We start from the raw sequence: 24,120 nt of genomic DNA on the forward strand, positions 1-24,120 counted from the left end.
CTGTGCTGCTATTGTGGTGTACACTACCCCTTCCACACCAGCAAAAAAGCTTCCCAATTTAGCACATGTGTTCTGGCATGCCATCTGATCTAAATTAGAGCAAATCTTTGCTGGATTCTCTTGCTCAGCACTGAATTCCAGCTGTGGTAAGCCACTAATGCTGTCACACCTAGTTTCTAATTTGAATGCATTTTACATTTCAATATATTGTCTGAATGTTTAAAAATTCCACAAGAGGTGGATTTGTTCCTATTCTGTCACTTTTTATATATCTCATGGAATGATCTTACTGCCCACCAGCACCAAAATGCCTGAGTACACAGTGGATGTAGGCAGGCCATCTTTCCTGGAACCCTGAAGCCCCAGGGGACACCATTGGCAGAAACTCTTCTCAATTCCTGCACCTCCAAGCCACCAAGACACTGCTGTTCATAAGTCAGAGCCTCTGCAGAGTGTACCAACACTCTGCATAATGAAAGGCTTTGAGGCTAGGCAAGGCTGATTCATGGATGCTTCCATCATATTCTATGTACCAGTACATAAACTTGGTATGACAGTCATAGCTTAGATTTTAATAACCAAATACTGAAGCAGTGCTCCAGGCAAAACTCTGTACGCCAAGTCTAGGTGAGATGCTCAGAGCTTAGCTATAATGCATACTGTCAAAATCATCTGCAGGCTGTAAGGCAGGAGAGGTATCACCAGCATTCTCCTTTGCAAGCCTCTCTTTGTCCAAGTTACAGCAGCTGATATCGTGCAGATTAGTGTCTGTTTAAATAACTCCACAATATGCCTACAGTACAACATGAAATAAGGATAGAAAGGCAATCTCTACATGTTCAGTTTTTCACACACACCAAGGAAATATTAATGAGGAAGACAGGTTAAAAATAAAATTACGAATGGAAGAAGTAAATGTCATCTTCACAGAAGGTAAGAGCAACTTTTGCTTACTTTAAGAATCTGCCTTGCATGGCAATTAGGCTTAACAAAATAAAACAGTGAACTTGAAAGGAACATCATCTTGATGTTAATTGTACTATGTGTATCAAAAAGTTTTTTGTTTTCCTTTCAGACATCTGCACACCCATTTATTCCACCTCTTGAGTTGTATCTTTCCCCATCCACAGCAAGGAACTCTATTCTGGCTGCAGTTAGATCTGAAGCTGAAATGCTGAGAGTCACACTGATGTTAAATTCCCAGTTCTCCTGTCCCGGGACCTTCCTCGTCTCACTCAGCCTCAGGGTGGATTCACATCCTCCTGGTAAGGACGTGCAGTAACAGCGCAACTTCTTCTGTCTTCAGAGCATGCTGTTGCCTCAGAGAATGTTCTTGTTCACCTGCAGATGAAGTAACACACAGCTAGCAATTTTGGAAAAAGTTCAAGAAACTAAATCCTACACCAGTGACTAGAGCTTTTGTTCTTTTTGTTTTTTCTTTTTCTTTTCTTCTCTTTTTCTTTTTTTTTTTTTTTGGATGTTTGACACAGCCTAAAAGTTCATCTCCAAAAACAACGTGCAAGAAAGGAAGCAGGTGCAAACCACATTTCTTATGATTGTTTCCAAAATAGTCAAGGAACAAAGAAGCAGTCTTAGCAGGCCACTGAGGCACAGTCAGCCGCCCACCACTGCGTCGGCACAGCAACCTTGCTGAGGCAAAAAACTTCATTAGGATCATCAAGAATCTCCCAAATAAAAGGAGAAAATGTCACCTCAAAACATCAAATTTAGTTTCTTGAAGTGAAGAGGAGCTTGTTTTAAAATAAACTTACATGCTTAAGAGCTAGAGAGAATATCAGCAGTGAAGTACAAAGCAAGCATATTTCGGAGAGAGCACAACATGGACTGGAAAAGTGGCAAGTATGAATGGAGGCAAAAGCCAACTGCTCTCCCAGTGACAGAGCTCAGCATGATGACACAGCTGGCACTGAGAGTCCCAGTCAGCCAGGGATCCATCAGGACCCACACGAGGCAAGGCAGCAGGACGGGGCAGACATGGCAGTCAGTGTCAGCTGAGAGTCCAGATCATCAGATAAGTCTTAGATGGCAAGGCAGGTCTGTGGTCAGGCCAAGAAGTTAATCTACAGGTCAGGGTCAGGTCCAATAGTAAAAGTAATGACATCTTGGAGAGGGTAAACCTTCCATCTTGCCCTCACAGATGTTTGCAAACATCAGCTTTACTGGAACTTGGGAGGACTGAAATGATGCCATTCCACTATGATTTAACTGAGCACTGTATCTCAGTGTTCTGCTGCAGTGACTGGATGCAAGACGCTCATCTGGTCTTTCTGATTGTCAGACTACCACAACTCATACCACCCACAGCAGTGCTCCGAGCAATCGCACAAAGACCAGGTGCTCCATCTCCCTGCCCAGTTCCCTTCACAAAGCCAGTGCAAAAGCCCCTGGACCTGCTGACCAAGAAGGTTCAAGGGACACAGATGCTGCCCATTCCCACGGGTAACTATCTACAACAAACTGCTAGGTGGAGAAAGTATCAATTTGCAATGTTGGCTTCCTCAAGTCAGCACGTGATAGGATCTCACTTCCTAAAAAGGAAATGACACTTGTATTGTTCCCTCATTGCACTCAAATACTACAGCTTTATGCTCAGCAGGCATGCAACTTGAAGTTAAGGATAGTAGATTCCGTTGTAGTTTTTAAAATCATTTTTTATTTTTTAAATGAAAGACAGGGGCACCACCTAATGGTGAGTTGGAACCCTTGGCTTTTTTTTTTTTTGTGCAGGAAAATGCAGATAGCAGAGAAAGTTTTGATATGTTTTGAAAGTTTGAAATGTCATTTACTAACATGAATCATCATATCAGTAAATTTGATTAGGATACTTCATATTATAGTTGGATATGCAACCCAATGCCCTCAGCTTTTGCACACATCTATCTTAAGAAAGATAAAGCAAATAAAGAAAAGAGGATTCTTGGCAAACTGTATGTTAAATTAAACTTAATTTCTTAGTAACTAAATTATTCAAGTGAGGGAGAAAAAAGAGCCCCAATTATAGATCAGAATTTGTAGTGACATTCCATCCTCTCTCTTCTGAGCAATATTTCAGCTGGAAACCTGCAAAGGGAACAGATGTAAGTTGTGTCACTTTAAAATTTTCAAATTAATTTTGAAATGGTTGTTTAGTAGGCAGTTCTCTGTTATTTTTTGAACTGATGATATTGTGTTCCTACTGCTACTACAGAACAATGGAATCTAGAGGAAAGTAGTACATCCACTTTTTTAACCTAAAAATCTGATGAGCAGATTATCCAAGGTTACTGTACCTGCTTCAGAGATTAAACATCATTTGGAAGTCAAAGGGCAAGTATTTATTGGCTGCAATGTATTTGATTCACAGCCTTGAGCAGGATTGTATTTCTCATGGGTATTTGTGTTAATTTCAAAAGCTAGACTGACAGATAGCGTCTGAAAACAAAAATATAGAAGGGTGGATTTAAGTTGAATGCTTTTCTTTCCAGAAAGTGTCCTTGTTTTTCAGTTGTTGGACCAAAAAATACTTCCATGTCCTTGAAGGATCGAGGGCTATCAAAACAGACAAAAGGAAGATCTGTGGTTTAATGTCATCACAGTTCACATGGTTCATATTTCTACTAAGCTCACTGTGCTGTTTCACAGACTGTGTGGCTTGGGATTGCTTTCAGACACACAAATATGCACGGAAGTACAGATTTAGATACAACCCAAGATACATCCACAGACACTTGGTGCTTCTGAACAATCTGTATTGAATCAAACCCACTTATATTAAAGTATTAAGCACATGTTGTTGTTAGAAATTTTCAAAGGCATCTTGGGGAAGTTGTTATGTGGAAAATTTGAGTAATAGATTTAGACTAAAAGGACAGTGTGCCATCTGAACAAACAAAGTCTGTGTAGTACTTTTAAGGTGAAGGACTACTTCATTTGTTAATACCATAATGATATCATCATATTCTGCTATTCTAGCACGTTCTGTAAATTAAACACATTTTTTCAGTCTCTTCATCATTAAAACAAATATTTTTGCATTACTTCAGAGCTCCTGATGCAGTGTTGGGGAAAAATAGCCTGAAAAAAAGGTCTGAGATGACTTCAGAAACTAGAAAGGGTCTAAAAATCTTGAAAGAGATCTGCAGTTTTTAACTCGACAAATTATATGAGCTGAGTTGGTCTCAATCACTATGGCATGTAAAGTAGTTGTAAAACTTCTTGGCTAATTATATGCAGTCATTCGTGCAGATGAATACAGGGAAGGCAGTGACTGGAATGGACTAAAAGAAAACCCCAAACACAATAGACAAATAGTAACTTAGAGGTTAAACTATCAATGTCAGCAGAGGACAGTAGCAAAGAGAACTACTGTCGCACTGCAGCAGCTCTGGCAGATTACAGCATGTACTCTTGGAAGATGGACAGGTGGGCTAAGACATATCTCCTTGTGGGTCTCACTTTAGGTGATGGCTTTTGTACAGTGCAAGTATTGAATCTGCATTGCAGAGGATCGCACTAATAATCAGTGCTGTGGGCACTGCTTGCAAATCAATGAGTAGGTAAAAAGTTGGCTTGGAGCATGTATTGCAGAAAGTTCTTAAATCCCTAAATCCTTGCGTCAAGGCAATACTTTCAAGATTTCCATTATGTTTAAAAATACAGTTCGCACCTCTCTTCTACAATGTCCCCTGACAACAAAGGCAAAGCTAATAGATGTGTGATACAGGTTTCCATCCCAGTTAATTCCTCAGGTCATACAATTTCCAAAAGCTCTCATGGACAACATCTGACTTGCTCCACTGCCAAAATCCTGGCCAGAAAGAGCTTGTCATTACTTCTTTCAGCACTCATTGCCTACAAAGAAGTCACATGGCAGCACTGGACCAGAGCGGATAGTAAGCATGTTGCTCCAGCACTTTGCTGCCTCTCAATATGCTTCATACAACTTTTATCTAGACTGTGACAAACATGGTGTCTGCAACTTTGGCACAAGTGGAGGAGGTTGGATTCAAGTATGGGAGTTACTGAGATTTTAACTCCACACCTGAAAAACTTTCAGTGTTTTCCAGTCTCTTGCAGATTGCAGAATTCTCAAATCTGAGTCAATAACTCATTCTGCTTAAAGCAGAAAACGGAGTATTGCACATCTGTTTTGCACAAGAATCTTGAAGTGTGATTAGTCAAAGCCAAGAGCACATCTATGTGAATCCATGTTCAGGGTGCTGGGATGGAAGGTTTCTATTTCCAAAACTGCTACTGCCTGATCAGAGTTCCAGCATTAAAATGTCTTGAAGGATGCTAGCCCACAGACTATTTACATTTGGAACTCTACCAGCATCACCCTGGATCTGTTCTTTGTTCTCCACAGGAGGCTGTTAGCTACCCTCAGGGTGTGCCAAGTACAGCCATACATCTATGACCTGTACAACATCAAGACAAAGCAACAGGGAATGGAATTAGTGAAAAACAAGGAACAGCACTTTTCAAGGAAAAGGGTATCCTAGAATTTATTGGCATTACCTGTAGGGTCTCCGTTCTCTGTTTCCTTAACTATAGTGTCACCCATCTCAAGAGAATTCCCCGCAATGCATTCTTCCAGCACTTCTGAAGTGATGGCCCTGGAGAACTGCAAAATGATTCAGATCACTCTAAAGCCCCCTCAGTGGTTAGTGCTGTGGGACATTAGTTCTGGATGACTAATTATTTGGTTTAAAAACAGGTCTTTTGTTTCTTGGGCTATAAAGACAACATGACCACTTTCTGTACTTTTGACCCCAGGGAAAGAAAAGCCACAGATAATAGAATTAAACCCTCATTTCACTTGAGATAATATTTGTGTAAGCTCCCTTAGTAAAATGTCATGTACACTGCCAAGTCTGCAGGTTATCACTTCCACAGTTTGAGTGTTTGGAGACAGAGCTTGAAAGTAGGAGGTATTTGAGAGAAAGCTCTCAGAATTATAAGAGCCGTAACCGTAGAACTTTTTTCCTACTCAGTCCAATGTCCCCTTCAAGACTTGAGCTCAGACAAAATAACAGTTAGGATATTTTTTATTGTCCCAACACAGAAGCATTATATAAGGTTTCAAGGCCACACAGATGATTTCCCCCCTTTTATGAAGTTTCTCTGTAGAATTTGCAGGGAGAAAAATCAACAATTTCAACTGTGATTCCAATTGTGCTCTTTTTCAAGGGATTATTTTAAAATCCTAAACACCATGAAGCAAGAGTGCAAGTCCTCCCCATCAGCACTTAGAACCTTTTCCTTATAATTCTGAAATCATACCAACAATAATAAAGCTTCTTAGCCAAATGTTAGTCTGAGACATCATTCCATTCCAGGGAAGAAATGAACACTCCCTCCCTTTTCCTGCTGCAGTCCTGTTGTGTTTGGTTTCAGGTAACTGAGATCAGACTCTTCCATAACTTAGGAGCCAATCTTTCCATTGTCTTCTCCCTTCCACACCATGAAATTCCTTAAAACAGTATAGCTCTGTAAATTGCAGTGCGTATTTGGGAACAAAACAGAACAAAAACACCAGTAAAGAGAGAATTTCTCTTGGACACAGGAAGCACTCTCCAAGCAAGTTGTGTGATCCGGTAACGTACAGATTTTAAGAATGGTTTGACTACTCCATAAGAAAATGGAGATCAAGAAACAGCTTCAAAAATACAACTCCATTCTTTAAAAATTCACATACTTACTATTAAGTGCAGAACACTGCTCCAAATTTTTCTGCAAAGGTATGTAAGCTACCAGTAACCATTGCACCTGTCCTCTATCAAACCTGAATACAGTTATGCTGAATGCATACGTTCATTCATTTGATACACAACAGCATGTCTTCCTTAGCCTTCAAATCCTCCCCCCTCCCCCCCCCCTTTTTTTTTTTTTTGTCTTGCAGGAATTCCATGCAGAAATTATCAAAATTATCAAGGCAAACAACTGGAGTGCTGAGTTTCCGTGTGCAAAGCTGGTTTTGTGCGGAGGCCAGAGAAGGCAGCTGGATCCAGGAAAAGGAAAATGAGAGACAAGAAAACAAGAAAATATTAGCCCTGTGCTCTGCCTTATGCTTTGGTGGCTCATTACAGAACAGTCATTCAACAGTAGTAATCAGAGTTCCCACATGATACTGCAACTGAGACGTGACACATATGCAGGTGGTGTTTTAATTAAACACATGCATATATGGATCCCCCTTCATTTGGCATCCCCCAAATTAATCAGTGTCTACTTTGAGCAGTTCCAAAATGTTTTCCTGAAATATTCGCCCCCCCAAAAAAAACAGGAAAGTTGAGGTGTAAATAAGCATCAGTAGATAGTAGAGACTGCAATTTGAAATGGCAAATATAGAGTTTGGACGTAAGGATGCTTCTAAGGACATAAGAAGGCTTCTGTTCTTACTTAGTGTACTGTGCTGTCACACCAAGCAAATAAAAAATATCTTAATGAAAAGATAAAGACTGAGGATTGTTTTAAAAGAAATCTTAAAAAAATACCTTAAAAATACTTTCCACAGCAACTTAGGTATATTATTTTAAAAATCATAAGTAAAGCCTGTTAGTAAAGCCTTTAAAGTTCTGTATGAGGAGGAATATCGAGTCAAAATCCCAGAGAACAGTTGCAAATATCTTCTAGATTTCTTACTGTATGATCAGATTTCCAAGTATTTCCACTACACATCGTTTGTTCCCTCCCAAGCCCCACCTCACAGAAATAAAGGAATGATAAGTCTTCAGTTTTCCTAATATTCCAGAAACCTCATCTTGAGCAATACACAGAATCCAGAAAAAAAAAAAAAAATCTTCTAAATCTTTTTTTTTTCTTTCCGTAAAAATGCTACAAAGGATACAAGCACTATTTCCTCTTTTTTGTACGCCACTTATAATAGACAAGCTTCTTCTGATGCATTCCATGCTGGGATCAGTTGTAAGCCATACATCTGCTGATTTTAGGAATAAAAGACCTAGTCTCTAAAACATGGAATCAGAGGAGCAGCCTCAGGGGCATATTGGTGCCCCTTACATCTATGATATCAGTTTTTCACTAGAATATATATATTGTTATAGAAAAAAGGGCTTCCATACTTCTTGATTCTATCATTATTTATTGTTTGCGTTGTTCACTCTGTTATTTTTGACAACACAGCAGGGGTTAACCTGAAATAAGGCCCTGCATCTTGCTATGGAACTTATGTATTATTTGCCACTGTAAAGGAAAATTTTTCTATTCGTGTGAAAAAAATCGTTTAAGTTGTTGCTTATCCAAGAATGTTTGGCCTCCCATCAAGTGCTAAAAACATTCAGCTTAGGAATAACCTTTCTCACAGTAATATTTCCTCTGCATCCTTTTCTCTCCTTTTCTCTAGAAAGTCTCAAGAAAAATTCACAGAAAACAAAGTCTCTACAAGCACCACTGTTGTTAATTATCCTAGAAAATTTAGAAAGAAAAAGATTAAAATATCTTTTTTTCCCCAGTGGCTACCACGACCATAATCTGTAATTAATTATTTGAACTACAACTTTTCTAACTGAAGAATCATTTAAAGCAAGTGCCAAGACCACTTGCTTTGCGTGGTCAAGAGAGGATAGCTGCAAGAGACAAAGGAAAATGAGGAATATCCAAGAAGTCCCCAGTTAAGCCTCTTATAAATACTATGTTCAGTTGAAAAATATCAGGGAAGTCCTCTTCATTGTTGAAAGAGCTGCAGTGAGATTCTACTGCTATGGAGCTCAGCAGAAGGATTGGCCCTGAGGCTGTAGGAGCCTGCCAGGAGAGAAGCAAACCTGCTGGGCAGCTGTGGCACTGAGATCACTGCTGTTTTGACAGAAATTTAAAACATTTATCAGAATGTTTTCACACTTTCCATACCTCAGTAATTTTCTCTGACACTCTTTTGGTATATCCAGTCCTTGAGCTTAGATACCAGAATAAAGTATCCAGCCTAAGCTGCAATGCCAAGCACAGAGAAAAAAAATTACTAATTTCCACTTGAGATGATGTTTGATATCTCTCGCATTGGGCATGTTTATCACATTCTGTTTTCCTGAAAAAAATGACAGATGGTACCAAACCAAACAGCACACCTAAGTGTTCTGCCCATGTTTTTACCTTATTCACACAGAATATAGTACCATCATAGCAGAACAATAAGGCTCCTACTGCTCTAGAATCTCCTGCCTAGCCTTTAGCAACTGGTTAGGGTTGACATACAGATTAGACTTCCCCAGAATAAAAACCCATTTCACATTAACCATCAGGAATACCCACATTTTCTCATAAAGAAAGAAATCTGAGGTAGTTGACAGTGTTTCTTATAATCTAGGGGGATCAGCATTAATAACAAATTTGCCCTTTACCTTATCACTGACTGCATCTCATATTAGTTTGTTGTGGTTATCTCTAGATCTATCTGACACTATCAGGCCCACCAGCCAAAAAACGTTGGGGGGAAAGGGAATAGAGAGAGAAATTAAAAAAACAAAAACAAACCAGCAGCAATGATCTGAAGAGGAAAATTATTTTACTAGTTATAATAGCAGAATACTATACGAGTTAATTGGGATTGAAGTTTATAAATCAAATAAATGAGAGATACTTTCTGAAAACTGAGAATCTTACTCTGATCCACCAGAGAGAAAAAAGAGATTGACTCATGACATCCAGTCTGTTTTACCTTTCCCACCAATCAGAAAATGAAAACAGAACAACAAAGCTTTTTGGGAGCTGTATACATCTCTTCTGAGACTCCCTGTGCACTACATGATATGATGATGTAGAATACCAATAACAAAAATTGTAAAACCATGATCCAGTTACTGTAATTCATTCATGTGAGCAGTGCCAGGATACTCTCATTTGTTTCTCGCTTCCCCTACTAATGCAGCACTTGCTTCTCCTTACCTGCAGGTTTTTCCCTACTGTGCTTACTGTGGCTGTTCAGTCAACACTGCCTCCTTGCTTAGCATTTGCTTTGAGTATTTGATGCATAAGCTTCCTGATAAGTCCACAGAGAGACCTGCTTCTTTCCAGCTCTTTGTTAAATGGCTTGATGGAAACAGGCAGGAAAAAGAGGGAGGAATGATGACTAGAACACAAAGTCACTTTGCCGTACACGCAACCTAATTTAGCCTTACACCCAGATGCATTTTCAGATCTCATCCCACTTAATGTCAACCAAGGGCAAATATCCATTCCACACTGCTCAGATTTTAAATGCTGGAACTTAGGCCCTGGGAGGAACTGTTATCATCCTTAATTATTTACTAGATACACCTGAAAACTTAGATATTTATAAAGCAATAGCCAATGACTATTCTCTTTTTCCATGTGATTAGCTGTGGATGAGTTTCTTAAGCTTTTCATTCTGTAAACTTTTCTAAGTTGCATGATCTCAAAAGCATATTGTTCCTTAGTTTTGTCAGATTAAAAAATATAAATTAGAAGCAACTTGTATTAATTATTAATTAAAGCATCTCATGAGATTTATGTCAAGGAGTAGAAATATGTCTCTAGACTGAGGTACCTGTATACATTCCTGCAGCCTGATTTGCAGATTACTGCTAAGTGCCATTTAGTCTTTTGCATGCTCTTTGAATTGGTGTAATACCTGCCTTTCTGAAGCTGGCTCTAATCATCAGGCTTGGCAATATGTTTTTGCTTAATAACTTCACACATACAAGCAGCCTTGTCCAAAAGGCAGAGCAGCACTGAGTGACAAGCAGAGATGGATTCCGCATGTTTGAGGGTGTCCCTTTTACTAGGCAAATCAATACCACATTTCTCTTCTTATCTTGAAAGCTATGGGAGGACAAATTACATTAGCATGGATCTCTGCTTTGGCTCCTGCCATACTCCTGCAGAACAGCAGGCTACAGTTTTATGAACCTTCACCCTTGTATGCTGTCAGTCATCTATAGAAAAGCCTGTGGCAAGCTTGAACGTGCTTAGCTAGAACAGGTTTAGGGTGTTTTTTTGTGGATGAAACATGGAGGTAGTGGCTGCATGTGCACTGAGGAGCAACTGGGAATCTTATGACTGGTGCCTGGTCCCTGTCGGTTTTAGCTGGCTAATGGCAGATGGGAACAGTGTCATCTGCTGATGATATGACTAGATACATTAACTCTGTTGTATCTCCGCTATTTTTTGATCCTCACAAAGTCCATTCATAGGTCAAAGTGGAATTTCTGAATATAAATTCATCATTTTTTCTCACTGTTGAACTGGCAGAAAATGTGTGGAATAAGACTACAAGAAAACAGCTAAATCTAATCATACTGGTTTCTTTTGTTGCAGGGGGATATACCAGATAAATCTGTCAGCTTTAGCTAGAATATGTGTGACAAGATGATTCTGAGAGTAAACTTGGTTTTTCAAGATGATTTCACCAGAAGAGACAAAGATTGTTCTTAGGGGCTCAATCAGCCAATTATATAAGAAACAAAGGTCCTAAATGGTCAACTATCACAAAGATGTGGGGAAGGAGCAGTGCTGCTGAATATACCTGTAAGTGATCAGAAAACTGGGAAAAGTGACCATCATCTGTTGAGAACGCCTGCTGTGGGAGCCCTGCCTGAGCTGGTGTTGGACTAAATGGCCTCCAGAGTTCCCTTCCAACCTCAACCATTCTGTAATTCTGAATCAAATTATTGTAGAGCATGCTAATGCTTTCCCAGCCTGGTACCCTGCCTGTGACAACACTCCAAGCCAGCCAGACTTCTGTTCTTGCACATTTCTGGCAATACTTTGAATTTTCATAGATAAATTTGGTTGATCATGTGCTTCCTAGTGGTGCCAGACATGAAACCAACTGAACAAGGGCCCAAGTGAGCTGGAGTAAATATGCTAGACAGGAAGACCATTCATGCATCAGCAAAACAACAGTGACCCTGGTGCTGAGGACAGCTGGCACAGCACCTTTTTTCATATTAGGCTGCAGAAATGTTGGCCACATGGAAAAGTAGTGGGAAAGGTTCCCAACCAGATGAAGTCTGGGAATTAGATGGAGAATGCTATCTGTCCTAATACAGAATTGGGCCTAGGACTATGCTAACTATTCAACAATAGATAAAAATGAATTTCAGTGCAGAGAAGTGCTTAATTACTAGTAAAAATGTGACATGTATAAAGACTTTCAATATTCTGTTATTTCTCTTGGAAACTGGGATCCAGCATCAGGCTGCTCAGCAGTGTCCTCCCACCATAGGCAGCTGTGAGTTCTTCCTGCAAGCACTGCATTCTGTCAGTGACATTACTCTCAGCCACATCACAGCTGACGTAGTTGTGGCCAGTAATATCTTCCATGAAGTAACTTTGCCTTTAGTAAGCCTAAAAGATGAGTGTTATTCTTGGTGTCTGTAGGTGTGTCGTGGAGTGGAACTGTTTCAGGCTGAAAATTACTGTTGAAGACAACATGTAGAGTTAGAGGTTGAATAAAAATTTAAATTCTATAGAACAGCTTCTGCTGCACTAACTTGTTAAATGTTGACCTCTGGGTCCCATAGTATCCATATTCAATTGATAATCTCATACATTCTGCAAAATTTTAAAGATTTTCAATGCTGGTTTAAGTGGCTGTGATATCACTAAGAAAATTATAGGAAATACTAACCTGAAGTCCTGGCAAAAAGATAATGGTATTTAAATTTGTATTTTATCTTACATGACTGGTAGGTAAAAAAACACCTGAGATCTTCTACTGGATTTTTTTGTGTAGCTACTTTGGAATTTTATAAGCCACAGTTGAAGGCGTTAGTTTTTCCCGAAACAAAGATGGATGCCTAAATATATAACTACAGATTTCATTGAGATAATTTATTAATATTCTATAAGACAATAGGTTAATCAGTGCCTTTTTTAATACAAATGCTGTGTAAGATTTAAAGACTGCATATATATGCTTGATATTATGTTGGACACTCAGGAAACTAGTGCAAAATTATAATTGCAGCAGGGTGAAATATGGAAAAGGGGTCTGTATATCACCCACTGGGACATATCATATCTAGCAGCCCTAATCCATTCCAAAAATCATCACTGAAAAGGCCAAATCCCTTCTGGGATTTAAATAAAAAAATTAGATGGAGAAAGAGAACTACGTTCATTTTGCAAGAATGAGTATCAGCTCATTGGTCTTTATATTTTTGTAAAGAAAATCTTCCTGCGATGGTTATTCTCATGAGCAGCCAAAACAGACGTCCTTTTGACAATATAATTTGAAACTCCAGAAATGTAGTTCAGAACCAATCCCCTGTTCACATGCAATCTTTATTTACTTTGGTTTGAGGGTTGGGGGGCAGGGTTTGTTTTTTGCTGCTTTTTCTTAGATCGAATTTTACAGTACTACTAGAAAAAAAAAAAAGGACTCAGTATTGATCCTTGAAGGTTAAGAACTTAGTGCACTTAAATTATTCTAACCCAGAGAGTTTGAAATTTATAGTCCCTCTTGAACCTCACTGCCTCACCAGCTTCCTTGGGAGGACCCTGCTGCAGGCTGCACGCCAACTGCAGTAAAATTTAAAGAGGTGAGAGAGAAACTTCCCAGAAAATATAAACATTTCATGGAAATGAAATAAGTCTTCCCTTATAGGAACTCACCTCAGCAAGCTTTAGATAAATGGAAAGGTATTCAGAATTGTAAGTGGATATAAACTGTGGTGTTTCAGATACATTTGTTTATGAGTAATGCAGAAATGAGCATTGTCGAAAGACAACAGAGTCACAGAGTGAAGGGCTGTCAGTCCCCTTCCCCCTCCTTGTCCAGAGGTCAGCTGTGAGCACTAAAGCACACACTGCAGAGTGAACCCGCTCTGGTTTATGCCTCCCTCTAGGATGGATGGCAGCCGCACACACCTCTGCCCCCCCCCCACCCACAGGAACAAATCCCCGCTTGCTGCAGTCACAGCACTTGAACTCATGACATCAATACACCCTGTAAGGGATCTGAAATATTCCCCAAGTTCAGAGATAGGAAATTCTGAATAATAGCAATGAACAAGGCACTGGAAAGTACTTTCCTCTTTGTCCAAGGTATCTGGCTGACACAACACAGAAGGCTCACATGACTGCACAGCAACAACAACAGGAGAGAGAAATAAAGTGTGAGCAATCGAAGGGCTGTAAATTCCTCAGCCTCGCTAGCTGGGCACCGAGCATGGAGGCCTGCTCATCTTTCAACTTCCTGTGACCCACGTTTCCTCAGAAATCTCTGTGTTCATGGAGGGTCTGGGACACTGCTAGGAAAACAATTAGCTGAAAGCAGAAATGAGATTTCAGATGGAATTTTTGCTTGGGAAGATACTTAAAAATTTGAGGCCAGCAGGGCTCAGAAATTCAAGGGTGATGGTTGATGTAGATCTTGTGCTGCTTTCTTTTTGAAAACTGAAGCAGACTGCTAAGCAGAAGTAAACATGGCTTATTTTGGCCATCCTTCTCACACGGCCTATTATTCGTTCAACAGACACTTATGCAAAGATAATGGGTAAATATAACACAGGTGTGTCCAGCCTGGCTTTTTGGACTTGTTGCCCAGTGGTAGGGTGTTTGCTCACATGGCATTCTATGACAACCAGCAAAATTTCCTTGTAATGGTTAACTGACTGCTAAGTGTACCCTCAAGAAACCACATGTTCACTTCTGTATATGCACAGAATAAATCACAGACAAGATCATACCTTTATCAAACTTGTCACATTCTGTGGCTTAATAGGAAATAAAGGAAGGGAAAGCTGATGCACAGGATAAATCATGTAATTTTTACCAATTGTTCCAAGTTCTTCAAAAGATTTAGCAAACCCTCTGCGGTTTAATCCTTCTGAGGTTTACTTTGTTAACCAATATATTTAAACTTTATGCTACTGCTGCAGACAGACACACTTTCTGTGGATATTTCTGTGGGAATGAACATCAGCAGAGGCAGAGAAGTGACGCTGCACTGCAAGATACTGTGAGTGTCAGAGAACAGGTGCTAGGCATGTTTCTAACTCATAAAGCACGGTACCTGCTGTCCTTCAAATGCCAAACAGGGATATCAAATAAGGAAAAAAGAAGGCAGAAGCATCTGAAATATAGATCAAGCCAGTGAGCCATGCAATTTGGAGATGCCTACTACTGAGATTTTGGAAGATTCTCTCTAGGAGGGCAGCATGTGAAAATCTGTCTTTGAAATTAAGCTGGAAATAGTCTCCTTATTTCTTCTCTGGTGGGGAAAGCTCTAACTGCTATCCAGTGAACACATATACACATGCATAGACTGTGATTGAAGCTCTGTGGCTAAAGCTCTGAACTAGGGAGACAATTGTAAATTTTGCTGCAGGACACTCTCATAGATCCCAGTTAAGTACTTGGATCCTTACCCATATTTGAAAGAAGTTATTTGGATTGATCTAGGTTTCAGCTGACTTTGGCTTAATCCTATTGTTTTTCCTATCCTTGATTCCTGTTCAGTCCTGCTCCACCTGCTGCACTTTAACTCCTTGTCTCATGCGTTTCACTGTACACCTCAGAACAAGAGACTTCCTTTTATTCCTGTGTGACAAATATCCAAGGATTCCTTCATCTTGGTCGGGTTTTGAACTCCATCTTTACTATCATTTCCACTTGAACGTCCTGAGAGGTGATTAGGTCACAAACACTGTGGTAACTATGTGAAATAAAAAGAAGCAAAAAGTCAAAAAGACCAGCATTTCCACAGGCTGCCATTGGAATGGTTTCGAGGTTAGAGTTGTTTCTACTGATGCATAAAAACCTAATTCATATCATAATTCATATCATTCAAGCACAAATCCATACATCATTTGTGCATAGGCTCGTACTTTTTCTAGGCATTCATTTTGTTTCCTTTCTGTTTGTTTCTTACAAACAAGCCAACCTCAGGTGAATCCTTGCTCAGCCATTGAAAGCTGGCTTGATGTTTGCTGATATCACTAAGAGTTTTAAGAAAGTTATTTTTAAAGGTATTTTAAGAGACAATAAGTAGCAGGGTTAATGTAAAGTTGTCAGAATATATATATGAAAAGTAGACAGCGTCACTCCACTCTTCCTGAATGACCCTAAGGAGAAGCATCGTAGGCTATAAATCTTTACTGTAGTTTTATAGCCAAAAGCTATATCTTTCTAGTCAGTTATCAGCATTTTGATGGGATGTGGAGAAAAACTATGAAAGTAAGGGATAATGCAGGAAGATTCAGCAGTTTGGAGGCAAAATTGTTCACACCAATGACTTTGAAATGGGATCACAGGCGGTATACACTGCTATCTCAGAAGATCTTCCTTGCTCAAAATTCCTTTTAGAAATGTTATGAGTGAAGTTACAGATCAGACAAAGATGTCCTTTACTCAAAAGCATACAGGATACAGACACAGGTATTTGTGAAGTCCCCGTGCCTTACCCCTTTCCTAGCACTTTAAGAATTCAATCTTCAGTGTCCTTGTACTCACATTGCTGTTTCTCACCTCCTTCAGCACTTTTGCACAGTCACTCCCACCAGCACTCACCTCCCACTAGTTTCTAAACTGACCCACCTCCAGCTCTGCCATTCCCTGCACCCCAGTGGCACAGCCAGCCTCCCTGCAGCAGCACAGCCCACTCCTACAGATCTACATAAGATAGGCACCCAATTTCCTTACTTCTCTGGCTTGAATACCTGTGCCAGTATTAGCACAGTCCAACTGAGACTGGTGTTGGATGTCTCCTCAACACTGCTGGTGTCACCTTCCTGAAAAAAGGCACTCTTCACCTCCAGAAGTTGCAGGGAGGGGTATGTGGATACCCAAATAAACAGCCATCTAGGGTTTATTAAAGAACAGTCTTAATAATGCACAGATTCATGGATGGAACAGTACTTTTCCTCAGTGCCAGTTAGACTGCTGTTTCTCTAAGATTCTGTCCGTATACATCAGCAAAACCTTGTACTTGTTCATTCTCTTCACATCTCTGCTAATGAGAGGGAATAACTAGCTACCCTTGTGGGTCCTTCCATCCTCCTGGAGGAGTTTCCTGTGCGCACAGAAGACTAGACATGTTTGGGTCTTCAGAAACATGTTTCAGCATTTCTGAGAAGTAACTGCTTAGAGATTCTACTGTGAAGACACTGACAACTTGAATCTGAGCACTGAACTCGAGGGGGAAGAAGCCAGAGCTTGCTGTCACTGCTTAATGTATCTGCAGTATCCCGAAGGCATGCATGGAGGAGGAAAAGTGATAGCAGCAATGTTGCAGCCTCACTTGTTTGTGACATATTACATTCAGGAGAGAAAGAATTGCCTTGTAGGGAGCATAAATCAGGGGCTGCTTTCAACTTTTAAAATAAGTTAAAGTTTGTACGAATATAATTATACCCTCTGATGCAAGTAAAACAAGATGTGACAGATAGAGAAAGCTAATGCTATAAAACTTCAGGAAGCAACTAGCAGTTGGCAGAAAGTTCAAAGATGATTTTACTCTCCCCTAACACTGATATTGTGTCAAAGATATCTCTTTTTAAAGCTTTTTGCTGAATTTTATATCCTTTAAAAAACAGCGTTGACTCAAACTGCATCATTTAAACCACATTTTTTGAGATGGGACCATGCAAATATTATGCAGTTCAGTATAATGCCAAGTGCAGTGTCCTGCACCTAGGCTTGGGTAGTCCCAAACATGAATGCAGTCTGGGCAATGAGTGGATATAGAAAAGCACTGTGGAGAAGGACCTGGTGGACTGGTGGATGAAAAGCTGAACATGAGACATCAGTAGGTGCTTACAGCCCAGAAAGTGTGGGGAAAACATCTTTATTTGAAAGGCTTTTTAAATATTGGGTAAGTGTGGATAGTGATTGAATGTAGCTTTGGAACCCAAATAGTGAGATATGGCAGTAAGGTGCTATAAACTGTGAAAAAGAGACAAGATGCTTGCATTCTAAGCAGAAAAGTCAGCCAGCAGGATGAATAGAGATCTCAGATGTAAGTGATCTTTGATGTTCTCACAGAGGGAGGAAGTCTAGAAAAGCAGACTGCAGTGTTGGAGCAGAAAATTATGAGAGCTTTAGAGGGAATTTTAAAATAATACCTCAAACTGAATCTAGTTCAAATGATAAGAGAATTTCTATCTTTCCAGGTACTTGGAAATATAACCGTTAGGGCAACATCTTGTGTCTGCTTTTTACAGTACAGAGTAAATGCTTTTCTATCAAAATATTCATCAGTCTCAGGGCTACAATCTGGGTGCAGGAAGAAAACAAACTGGATGTTGTGGGACTGTTCTCATTTCACAGATATTCTATGTACCATACACATCTGCTGGGTTTTCAGTTGGTGATGGTGAAGTTCATTGCTGCCAAATTTTGGTTGGATAACCACAAAGTTGTTAAATTAACCTTATTCCACTTCCACTTCTTCCTTTCTCTTCTCAAGATATTTATATAATTTCAGATCAAATATATTATCTTGTTTTTTGATCCAAAGCTTTAGGGAAAGCACCTGGCTCTGGTCTTCCTTTTTATAACAAGCAAGACCTTAGAGATCACTGCAGGTTGATACAAAGCTAAATCTCAGGGTTAGTTCAGATCTTAAAGGGCATTTACCAGCAAATTCATAGAACAGAGAGTAAGTACTAGCTGAATGTCCAAGGCATAAGAAAGGCTCTCCCATCAGTGCTAACAGAGACACAACAAAATAGAGAAAGAAATGAGGCATTTGTCACCTGCTGGTCTTTCACCATTATGTCTATGGGAATAGGAACACCCTGCTCTGCTCCATCGGCCTTGATCTGCAGTCTCCTGACTGCTTATCTCAAGATGATTAGAAATGGAGAAATGCTGCTCTGGAACAAACAAGCACAGCTCTTCATGATCCTCGGATCAGAAAAATACGTTTGCACAGGACCTGCTGGGGATGCTGATGAAACACCAGAAACTTGAAGGTGAACAGTGTTGCCAGACTTGCACCAGTCAAGGAGTATGTCCACACTGCAATGAGCAGCATGCAGTGTTGCAAATGTCAGGAAGGGGCAGGGACTGGAAGACCTGCATGTCCATGATAGTAAGAGTCAGATTAAAAATCAAGCCAAGTTGACTCTTCATAAAATCCCTTTGGTGGAAAATCTCTTTTTAAACACATAATACCATGAAAAGACATAAATTATTCATAGTCCTTTACCTTTTTTACTGCAGAAAAGATTTCAGGTAATGCTGATGTTGTGAGAATGTAAAAGTAGAGATATATATCCAACATATATTCAAAATAGCATATTTTTCCTCATAAGTATGAAGGGTGCATTGAGTGACCCTCCTTTCCAATAGGATAAGAAATCTAATGCTGGCTTAAGAAACTTAAAAGTTGTTACTAGTTATGTATTACTGGTAACATATTTTACACTAGTCAGCTATGAAAAAAAGTAATAAAAAATGCAATTACATGTCTGAACTGTTGCTATTTTGGAAATTAAGCCAACACAGAGCATCCTTGCTGCAGCTTATATTACTTACTTATAACTTGTGCACAGTTATTTTCACCAGTTTAACCATGCTTCTTTCCATAAAAGTCTGCTGTTAATAGGTCCTTTGGGAACCTTGAAAATAACAAGATCTGTAATAAAAAAATTAATAACTCTGGGAGAAAACTCACATTAGAAAGGCTTTTGAGAGCATATTAAAGGATGTATAAAAAAAATAGAAGGAAGAAAGAAAAGAAAGGGAAAAAAAGAAAGAAAAAAGGAAGAAAAGAAAAAAGAAAAAGAAATATTTGCGGAGAAATTCCCCAGTGCTCTGTAGCAGGTAAATCTGCACTACCTACCATTGCTGAGAATGAAAAGAAGTCCAGTCTTCAAGCAATGATGCACAATTTCATTACATACATGACTTCACGGTTATTAAGAATATTACTAGACTCTGATGCTGCATTAAGTAGTTTTATTCTTTTGATAAAATCAAACACTGTAATAGATATTATGTGCCCTTACTAAGATGAACTCTAATTCCGATGTAATGACTTTCAGGATGTCCCGTGTTTTGTGTTATATGGGAGGTTGGAGCAGCTGATAACTGTGTTTCCCTATCGCTGTTGTAAATCAGTGACCAAGACAGACAACTCACTTAGCCAGCCTCATCATTGCCAGCCATGTTCTTTTTGCTTCGCTGTTATGGTTGTGGACAGACATTTGATTGTATAGTGGCCCTTATTCACTACAGAGCAAATATCAAGGTCATGTTCACATCTGTGGTTCGTGTCATAGGAGTTCAGAACATTCCCATAATGGTGCTGTCCAATTACTAGCATCTGAAGATAAACTCACAAATTGCAGCTTCCTTGCTGTAGGCTTTGCTTGAGAAGTTTCTCATATGCTTTCTCTCATGCTCCATCATTGCTTCATCCTCATTTGTTCCCATATAACAGCACTATAGCCTGAATTTTTTGAGTGATCTGGGTTAAAATATCACTCTTCAAAAAATATCAATGAAACAAACACACCATCAGTAAACAGAGCTAAATTAAGACTGCAACTGAACTGAGTAATTCCAACCTGTGTACTTCTCAGGGGCTACCCAAAAGATGCAGTATTACTTCCACCTCTTCTACCTTGACAAAAAGTACTCCTATAACTGGGGTTATCTAAGGACTAAAAATCTAAGAACAGTTGTATTTGAGAAAACAAAACAAAACAAAACAAAACAAAACAAAAAAACAACAACCAAAGACAAAGGTGAACAGATGTTTTAATTTCACATTACTAACAAGCTTGACTGACATTTATTTGGGAAACTATGATGGCTCTGGTATATTAACAGTGGCTTTCTCGCAGACTACTGCTGCTTAGTTCTTCTACCTACTTGTTGCTGATTCTAACCTAAGATTTTTGGATCTTATTGAAGTGACGGCAAGGGTCAATGGAAGCAAATTGAATTATTTTGGCTGTAAATAAAATTTATGACAGTAGGCATTCTGATTTCTTATGAAATATTAATTGTATATGATGTGCCTAGGAAAACACTTGGTTTTATGGTTTTAAAACCAAACATTGTTGCCAATGTTTACATAGTCCTTCAGCAGCAGCATCCAAGATCTGGGTCTCTAACAGCTGTCATTTTTTGTGGATTCAGAGCTGGTATAAAATTAAAAGATAAAATGATCAAAATTCATTGAAATATTCTCTCGGACATTCTCTCTGAAGAATGTTTGTATGGTTGAGAACAGTCTTATTACATGAAGAAGCAAAATGGTTAACTAGTGAACTAACACCTGCTGCTCTGATAGAGATGAGAATGTTATTGCAGAGATCACCAGGCAAGTGGCATTGTCCCCAAATGAAATGTACAGAGTATCACATTTTGAAGCATATTCTTGACATCCTGTCATACACACGTAACCACAGTTATAAACGTCATAGTAGTAGTTCCCTTTGAATGCAGCGTTTAAACATACAGTATTCTTCCAACAAATTCCCAATTTTTGAAGGGATTTGAAAGCCATACAGTTTCAAAGCATTGTGCTGAATACAAATGAAAAATGAGCTCCTGTAACGTGCAGACAATGACTAAACAACAGAGACAAAGACATTTATGCAATTTCTCCCACCTGGCAAAACTGGCAGTAAGAGGAAAACATTATCTATGGAAATTATTTTTTAAATGATCAAGATGTAAAATTTTCTTAGTGCTCTTAATGGTGTCTAAATAGGAGAAATAAACACAATGTGCTGCAAAGCTGCAGCAAGCTGAGAGAGATCAGACATGGCTTGGTCTGAAGAGATTGGCTGAGATGAACAGCTGACAATGATGGTCACAGTCTGCTGCTCCTTCCGCTACCCTGCACCTTCCTGTGCTCCACAGCTGTCTCACTTTGTCCAAAAGCAATGTCTGTGCCTCCATTAATAACAGCCCAGGTAGTGAGGTACAACCAGCACTAATGGCACAAATACAATGTGATGTGCATTATGTTTTTTCTCATAGGGGAAATTAAAATTAATGTCTTTGTTCCTGTATCTGCAATGCATTGAGTGTGAAGAGTTAGTTCTGCTAGTTCTGCTATTACACAGTAATTACTTCAACTTCAATAACAATTGTGACTTAGCAGTTTGTCTTACTAAGTACAGCTATATAGATGCTAAATTGTTTATAAACTAACTGCTGAAGGCAATAATCAAAAATCATCCAATATCACCTTTTATTTTATGACTAATTCCTGTGCAGTCGCAGCTGACATTCATGAAGAAATCCTAAAAATATAAATAAACCTTTTATACCCTGCTAATGAGGTGACTGAAAAATCTTTTCATGGTGTGAAAAGGAGGAAGAGAAGAGACCATTTTTCTCTGGACAGAATAATGAAATCAAGGACAAATCTTGTATTGAGAGATTATCTACTTTACTATACAATGCATGATACAATAGGAACAGACAAGATTTGGGGTATACAGGCCTTCTTCATGTCTGAAATAGCAGCATGTGACAGACTGTGACATAAGAGAGAGAAACTCAGATTAGAGAGAAGACTCCAGGCAAGGCCCAACCTGCACCTCTGCACCCTTCAAACAGCAGGGCATTCCACTTGTCTAACCTGACTCTCCTTTGCAATGCCAGTTTCTCACTAAACACACTGCTTAGTTCTTGTAGTACCAGAAGCAACAGTATTTAATACCTCTATAAAGATGTAGAAGAATCAGTGGCTGTTATTTCTTTCTCTTCTTTAACTTGCTAAGCATCTATTTCAGTGATGCCCTGTGACTGTGAAATCCACAAGATGATTGTGAGAGAAAAGTGTTTCTGGCCCTCAGCTGTATTTGTTCTTACATTATTTGAAAGGATAAAGTTGAGAGCATGATTTTTTGTTGACTTTTTTCAGATGTCATTTTTATGTTCTTTCTTTTTCCATCTGCTCTTTCAACAGAATTAAGTTATCTACAGTAAAATCAAATTCTTTTTGTTTCCTGCCTCTGGAATCACTGCACTTTCCAATTGTATCATTTTAAGGTTGAGGAGAGAAGTTGAAACAGTAGTCCTATATCTCGTATCTGAGTAATGAAATTATAACAGTTTTTGTTTGGTGTACCTAATTTTTGTGTATGAACATAAAACATTTTTGCTCCAACTAATGGCTACAGTGTCTCCTTAGAATCTGCTCCCCAACTTCTCTTTTCTGTTTCTCACCAGCAGCTGAAATATATTTGCAGTCCTTTGTAAATCAGAGGGCACTCTGGAATCCCACAACCACACTACACTTCACTCTTGAAGATTTTACTTTGGACTAACTTTGCAGGCTTACTGAATGCGTCCAGTAGCTGGTGAGCATCCCAAGAGTGCAATTAGCAACTGAGCAACTTTGTTCTGTTGTGTCCTTCCATCTATCTTATTCACCGTAAGCCTTCTGTCACTAGAAGCAACAATGCCAAAAGCAGATCATTGCCAAAGCAAAGTTATATTTTTTCAAAAAATTTATCAGTAAAATATTTGAAAGCCACATTCAGGAGGGGTGAATGCCTCCCCCCCTACCCTCCTCCCCGGAAATATCCAAGGCCAGGCTGGATGGGGTGGTGAGCAACCTCATCTAGAGGATGCTGTCCCTGCCTACAGTAGAGAGTTTGGAACTAGATGATCTCAAGGGTCCCTTCTAACCCAAACCATCTATGATTCATTATAAAATTAAAACATGATCCCAAATATTGTCCTTTAGGAAATTCTTGTGTACTTTTCCCAAATTGTCTTTCTACTTCAGTTGTGCTGAAGTATTTTCTCTGGAAATCAGAAAACATCTACTGACCAGCAGCAACGCTACAAATCCCACAAGTTATTGACTGCTTTATGAGCATCAGCTGAGACATCAATTCAGCTAAAATGTAAATAGCCTTCATGGACCTCATAAAGTCACCTCTATACATCTGCTATTCTTAATGCAAAATGCTGAGGAGGAGCATCACAGTTATAAGCATCTATCACAGAGGTAGGTTGGTATACTGGCTGGCAATGGCTGTGATATGACAGCTACTTGTTTGCTTAATGCAGAAACTATCCTGATGGCAAAATAAGCACAGCAAAATGTGACAGGACCATATAGTGCCAAGAATGAGCTTTAAATTGGAAAACAACTATTTTGCAGGCTTATGACAAGGGAGGCAACTTAGAATTTTACTCTGCTAACCCTGACTTTCTTCT

The 24,120-nt window shown here is 39.2% G+C and overlaps 1 long non-coding RNA gene across 1 annotated transcript; it reads right to left on the reverse strand.

Annotated features, from left to right (window-relative positions):
- Nucleotides 1–4,783: 4,783 nt before the first annotated feature.
- LOC149915477 (uncharacterized) lies at nucleotides 4,784–10,152 on the reverse strand. Its single transcript, XR_016459001.1, has 3 exons — nucleotides 9,901–10,152; nucleotides 5,518–5,623; nucleotides 4,784–5,417 (listed from the first exon to the last, which is right to left on the reverse strand). It is a non-coding gene; the product is annotated as an uncharacterized LOC149915477 (long non-coding RNA).
- Between the last annotated feature and the right edge of the window lie 13,968 nt (nucleotides 10,153–24,120).

This window comes from Phasianus colchicus, chromosome 19 (assembly GCF_987193195.1).
Source record: "Phasianus colchicus chromosome 19, bPhaCol1.hap1.1, whole genome shotgun sequence".
In the NCBI taxonomy this organism is placed as follows: domain Eukaryota; kingdom Metazoa; phylum Chordata; class Aves; order Galliformes; family Phasianidae; genus Phasianus; species Phasianus colchicus.